We start from the raw sequence: 6,432 nt of genomic DNA, 5'->3' as shown, positions 1-6,432 counted from the left end.
ATGTAATAGCCAGTAAGAAGTAGTACAATTCAAGTTTTAGGTATCGATTATTGACTTCTTAGCTGGCTTTGGTGCCTTGTACATGAGCTAGGACCTTAAGATTCTGCATGAAAGGAGGAGTAGCAGCCGAGTTGCACGGGAGAATGTGAAAAGTGTTTATATGTAGTAAAAACCGGAGAAATTCGTCCGTTTTCGTCATTTGTTATCGAATCGACTGAAAGCCAGATCGTCACATTGGCCGCTCTTCTCTCTGAAACGGTTGTACTTATCGTCTGCAAAGCTATGTCACGTGCTGCGGTATGCGTAGACACTAAAATCACCATAGTAGAACACAGATGAAGCTACTAAGTTGATGCAATAGCCAGTAAGAAGTAGTCCAATTCAAGATTTAGGTATCGATTATTGACCTTTTAGCTGGCTTCGGTACCTTGGACATAAGCTAGGACCTTAAGTTTCTGCATAAAAGGAGGACTAGCAGCCCAGTTGCACGGGAGAATGTGAAAAGTGTTCATATGCAGTAAAAACCTGAGAAATCCGTCGGTTTTCGTCATTTGTTATCGAATCGACTTAAAGCCAGATCGTCACATTGGCCGCCCTTCTCTCTGAAACGCTTGTACTTATCGTCTGCAAAGCTATGTCGCGTACTACGGTATTCGGAGACACTAAATGCACCATAGTAGAACACAGATGAAGCTCCTAAGATGATGTAATAGCCAGTAAGAAGTAGTAGAATTCAAGTTTTAGGTAATGAATATTGACCTTTTAGCTGGCTTTGGTGCCTTGGACATGAGCTAGGACCTTAAGATTCTGCATGAAAGGAGGACTAGCAGCCGAGTTGCACGGGAGTATGTGAAAAGTGTTCATATGTAGTAAAAACCTGAGAAATCCGTCCGGTTTCGTCATTTGTTATCGAATCGAGTTAAAGCCAGATCGTCACATTGGCCGCTCTTCTCTCTGAAACGGTTGTACTTATCGTCTGCAAAGCTATGTCGCGTGCTGCGGTATGCTGAGACACTAAAAGCACCATAGTAGAACACAGATGAAGCTTCTAATTTGATGTAATAGCCTGTAAGAAGTAGTCCAATTCAAGTTTTAGGTATCGACTATTGACTTTTTAGCTGGCTTTGGTGCCTTGGACATGAGCTAGGACTTTAAGATTCTGCATAAAAAGAGGACTAGCAGCCCAGTTGCACGGGAGAATGTGAAAAGTGCTCATATGTAGTAAAAACCTGAGAAATCCGTCCGTTTTCGTCATTTGTTATCGAATCGACTTAAAGCCAGATCGTCACATTGGCCGCTCTTCTCTCTGAAACGGTTGTACTTATCGTCTGCAAAGCTATGTCGCGTGCTGCGGTATGCGGAGACACTAAAAGCACCATAGTAGAACACATATGAAGCTTTAAAGTTGATGTAATAGCCAGTAACAAGTAGTACAGTTCAAGTTTTAGGTATCGATTATTGACTTTTTAGCTGGCTTTGGTGCATTGGACATGAGCTAGGACCTTAACGTTCTGGATGAAAGGAGGACTAGCAGCCGAGTTGCATGGGAGAATGTGAAAAGTGTTCATATGTAGTAAAAACCTTAGAAATCCGTCCGTTTTCGTCATTTGTATCGAATCGACTTAAAGCCAGATCGACACATTGGCCACTCTCTCCGTGAAACGGTTGTACTTATCGTCTGCAAAGCTATGTCGCGTGCTGCGGTATGCGGAGACACGAAAATCATCATAGTAGAACACAGATGAAGCTTCTAAGTTGATGCAATAGTCAGTAAGAAGTAGTACAGTTCAAGTTTTAGGTATCAATTATTGACTTTTTAGCTGTCTTTGGTGCCTTGGACATGAGCTAGGACCTTAAGATTCTGCATGAAAGGAGGACTATCAGCCGAGTTGCACGGGAGAATGTGAAAAGTGTTCATATGTAGTAAAAACCTTAGAAATCCGTCCGTTTTCGTCATTTGTTATCGAATCGACTTAAAGCCAGATCTTCACATTGGCCGCTCTTCTCTCTGAAACGGTTGTACTTATCTTCTGCAAAGCTATGTCGCGTGCTGCGGTATGTGGAGACACTAAAAGCACCATAGTAGAACAGAGATGAAGCTTCGAAGTTGATGTAATAGCCAGTAAGAAGAAGTAGAATTCAAGTTTTAGGTATCGATTATTGACTTTTTAGCTGGCTTTGGTGCCTTGGACATGAGCTACGACCTTGAGATTCTGCGTGAATGGAGGACTAGCAGCAGAGTTGCACGGGAGAATGTGAAAAGTGTTCGCATGTAGTAAAAACCTGAGAAATCCGTCCGTTTTCTTCATTTGTTATCGAATCGACTTAAAGCCAGATCGTCACATTGGCCGCTCTTCTCTCTGAAACGGTTGTACTTATCTTCTGCAAAGCTATGTCGCGTGCTGCGGTATGTTAAGACAATAAAAGCACCATAGTAGAACAGAGATGAAGCTTCTAAGTTGATGTAATAGCCAGTAAGAAGTAGTACAATTCAAGTTTTAGGAACTGAATATTGAATATTTAGATGGCTTTGGTGCCTTGGACATGAGCTAGGACCTTAATATTCTGCATGAAAGGAGGACTAGCAGCCGAGTTGCACGGGAGAATGTGAAAAGTGTTCATATGTAATAAAAACCTGAGAAATCCGTCCGTTTTCGTCATTTGTTATCGAATCGACTTAAAGCCAGATCGTCACATTGGCCGCTCGTCTCTCTGAAACGGTTGTACTTATCGTCTACAAAGCTATATCGCGTGCTGCGGTATGCGGAGACACTAAAATCACCATAGTAGAACACAGATGAAGCTACTAAGTTGATGCAATAGCCAGTAAGAAGTAGTCCAATTCAAGATTTAGGTATTGAATATAGACCTTTTAGCTGGCTTTGGTGCCTTGGACATGAGCAAGGACCTTAAGATTCTGCATGAAAGGTGGACTAGCAGCCGAGTTGCACGGGAGAATGTGAAAAGTGTTCATATGTAGTAAAAACCTGAGAAATCCGTCCGTTTTCGTCATTTGTTATCGAATCGACTTAAAGCCAGATCATCACATTGGCCGCTCTGCTTTCTGAAACGGTTGTACTTATCGTCTGCAAAGCTATGTCGCGTACTGCGGTATTCGGAGACACTAAAAGCACCATAGTAGAACACAGATGAAGCTCCTAAGATGATGTAATAGCCAGAAAGAAGTAGTACAATTCAAGTTTTAGGTAATGAATATTGACCTTTTAGCTGGCTTTGGTGCTTTGGACATGAGCTAGGACCTTAAGATTCTGCATGAAAGGAGGACTAGCAGCCGAGTTGCACGGGAGAATGTGAAGTGTTCATATGTAGTAAAAACCTGAGAAATCCGTCCGTTTTCGTCATTTGTTATCGAATCGACTTAAAGCCAGATCGTCACATTGGCCGCTCTTCTCTCTGAAACGGTTGTATTTATCGTCTGCAAAGCTATGTCGCGTGCTGCGCTATGCGGAGACACTAAAAGCACCATAGTAGAACACAAATGAAACTTCTAAGTTGATGTAATAGCCAGTAAGAAGTAGTACAATTCAAGTTTTAGGTTTCGATTATTGACTTCTTAGCCGGCTTTGGTGCCTTGGACATGAGCTAGGACCTTAAGATTCTGCATGAAACGAGGAGTATCAGCCGAGTTGCACGGGAGAATGTGAAAAGTGTTTATATGTAGTAAAAACCGGAGAAATTCGTCCGTTTTCGTCATTTGTTATCGAATCGACTGAAAGCCAGATAGTCACATTGGCCGCTCTTCTCTCTGAAACGCTTGTACGTATCGTCTGCAAAGCTATGTCACGTGCTGCGGTATGCGGAGACACTAAAATCACCATAGTAGAACACAGGTGAAGCTACTAAGTTGATGCAATAGCCAGTAAGAAGTAGTCCAATTCAAGATTTAGGTATCGATTATTGACTTTTTAGCTGGCTTCGGTACCTTGGACATAAGCTAGGACCTTAAGATTCTGCATAAAAGGAGGACTAGCAGCCCAGTTGCACGGGAGAATGTGAAAAGTGTTCATATGCAGTAAAAACCTGAGAAATCCGTCCGTTTTCGTCATTTGTTATCGAATCGACTTAAAGCCAGATCGTCACATTGGCCGCTCTTCTCTCTGAAACGGTTGTGCTTATCGTCTGCAAAGCGATGTCGCGTGCTGCGCTATGCGGAGACACTAAAAGCACCATAGTAGAACACAGATGAAGCTTCTAAGTTGATGTAATAGCCAGTAAGAAGTAGTACAATTCAAGTTTTAGGTATCGATTATTGACTTCTTAGCTGGCTTTGGTGCCTTGTACATGAGCTAGGACCTTAAGATTCTGCATGAAAGGAGGAGTAGCAGCCGAGTTGCACGGGAGAATGTGAAAAGTGTTTATATGTAGTAAAAACCGGAGAAATTCGTCCGTTTTCGTCATTTGTTATCGAATCGTCTGAAAGCCAGATCGTCACATTGGCCGCTCTTCTCTCTGAAACGGTTGTACTTATCGTCTGCAAAGCTATGTCACGTGCTGCGGTATGCGTAGACACTAAAATCACCATAGTAGAACACAGATGAAGCTACTAAGATGATGCAATAGCCAGTAAGAAGTAGTCCAATTCAAGATTTAGGTATCGATTATTGACCTTTTAGCTGGCTTCGGTACCTTGGACATGAGCTAGGACCTTAAGTTTCTGCATAAAAGGAGGACTAAAAGCCCAGTTGCACGGGAGAATGTGAAAAGTGTTCATATGCAGTAAAAACCTGAGAAATCCGTCGGTTTTCGTCATTTGTTATCGAATCGACTTAAAGCCAGATCGTCACATTGGCCGCCCTTCTCTCTGAAACGCTTGTACTTATCGTCTGCAAAGCTATGTCGCGTACTACGGTATTCGGAGACACTAAATGCACCATAGTAGAACACAGATGAAGCTCCTAAGATGATGTAATAGCCAGTAAGAAGTAGTAGAATTCAAGTTTTAGGTAATGAATATTGACCTTTTAGCTGGCTTTGGTGCCTTGGACATGAGCAAGGACCTTAAGATTCTGCATGAAAGGTGGACTAGCAGCCGAGTTGCACGGGAGAATGTGAAAAGTGTTCATATGTAGTAAAAACCTGAGAAATCCGTCCGTTTTCGTCTTTTTTTATCGAATCGACTTAAAGCCAGATCATCACATTGGCCGCTCTGCTTTCTGAAACGGTTGTACTTATCGTCTGCAAAGCTATGTCGCGTACTGCGGTATTCGGAGACACTAAAAGCACCATAGTAGAACACAGATGAAGCTCCAAAGATGATGTAATAGCCAGAAAGAAGTAGTACAATTCAAGTTTTAGGTAATGAAAATTGACCTTTTAGCTGGCTTTGGTGCTTTGGACATGAGCTAGGACCTTAAGATTCTGCATGAAAGGAGGACTAGCAGCCGAGTTGCACGGGAGAATGTGAAGTGTTCATATGTAGTAAAAACCTGAGAAATCCGTCCGTTTTCGTCATTTGTTATCGAATCGACTTAAAGCCAGATCGTCACATTGGCCGCTCTTCTCTCTGAAACGTTTGTACTTATCGTCTGCAAAGCTATGTCGCGTGCTGCGGTATGTGGAGACACTAAAAGCACCATAGTAGAACACAAATGAAACTTCTAAGTTGATGTAATAGCCAGTAAGAAGTAGTACAATTCAAGTTTTAGGTTTCGATTATTGACTTCTTAGCCGGCTTTGGTGCCTTGGACATGAGCCAGGACCTTAAGATTCTGCATGAAAGGAGGGGTATCAGCCGAGTTGCACGGGAGAATGTGAAAAGTTTTTATATGTAGTAAAAACCGGAGAAATTCGTCCGTTTTCGTCATTTGTTATCGAATCGACTGAAAGCCAGATAGTCACATTGGCCGCTCTTCTCTCTGAAACGCTTGTACGTATCGTCTGCAAAGCTATGTCACGTGCTGCGGTATGCGGAGACACTAAAATCACCATAGTAGAACACAGGTGAAGCTACTAAGTTGATGCAATAGCCAGTAAGAAGTAGTCTAATTCAAGATTTAGGTATCGATTATTGACTTTTTAGCTGGCTTCGGTACCTTGGACATAAGCTAGGACCTTAAGATTCTGCATAAAAGGAGGACTAGCAGCCCAGTTGCACGGGAGAATGTGAAAAGTGTTCATATGCAGTAAAAACCTGAGAAATCCGTCCGTTTTCGTCATTTGTTATCGAATCGACTTAAAGCCAGATCGTCACATTGGCCGCTCTTCTCTCTGAAACGGTTGTGCTTATCGTCTGCAAAGCTATGTCGCGTGCTGCGCTACGCGGAGGCACTAAAAGCACCATAGTAGAACAGAGATGAAGCTTCTAAGTTGATGTAATAGCCAGTAAGAAGTAGTACAATTTAAGTTTTAGGTATCGATTATTGACTACTTAGCTGGCTTTGGTGCCTTGGACATGAGCTACGACCTTAAGAT

The sequence above is a fragment of the Schistocerca gregaria genome, unplaced genomic scaffold (assembly GCF_023897955.1).
Source record: "Schistocerca gregaria isolate iqSchGreg1 unplaced genomic scaffold, iqSchGreg1.2 ptg000199l, whole genome shotgun sequence".
NCBI classification, from domain to species: Eukaryota; Metazoa; Arthropoda; class Insecta; order Orthoptera; family Acrididae; genus Schistocerca; species Schistocerca gregaria.
This window is presented reverse-complemented; position numbering follows the sequence as displayed.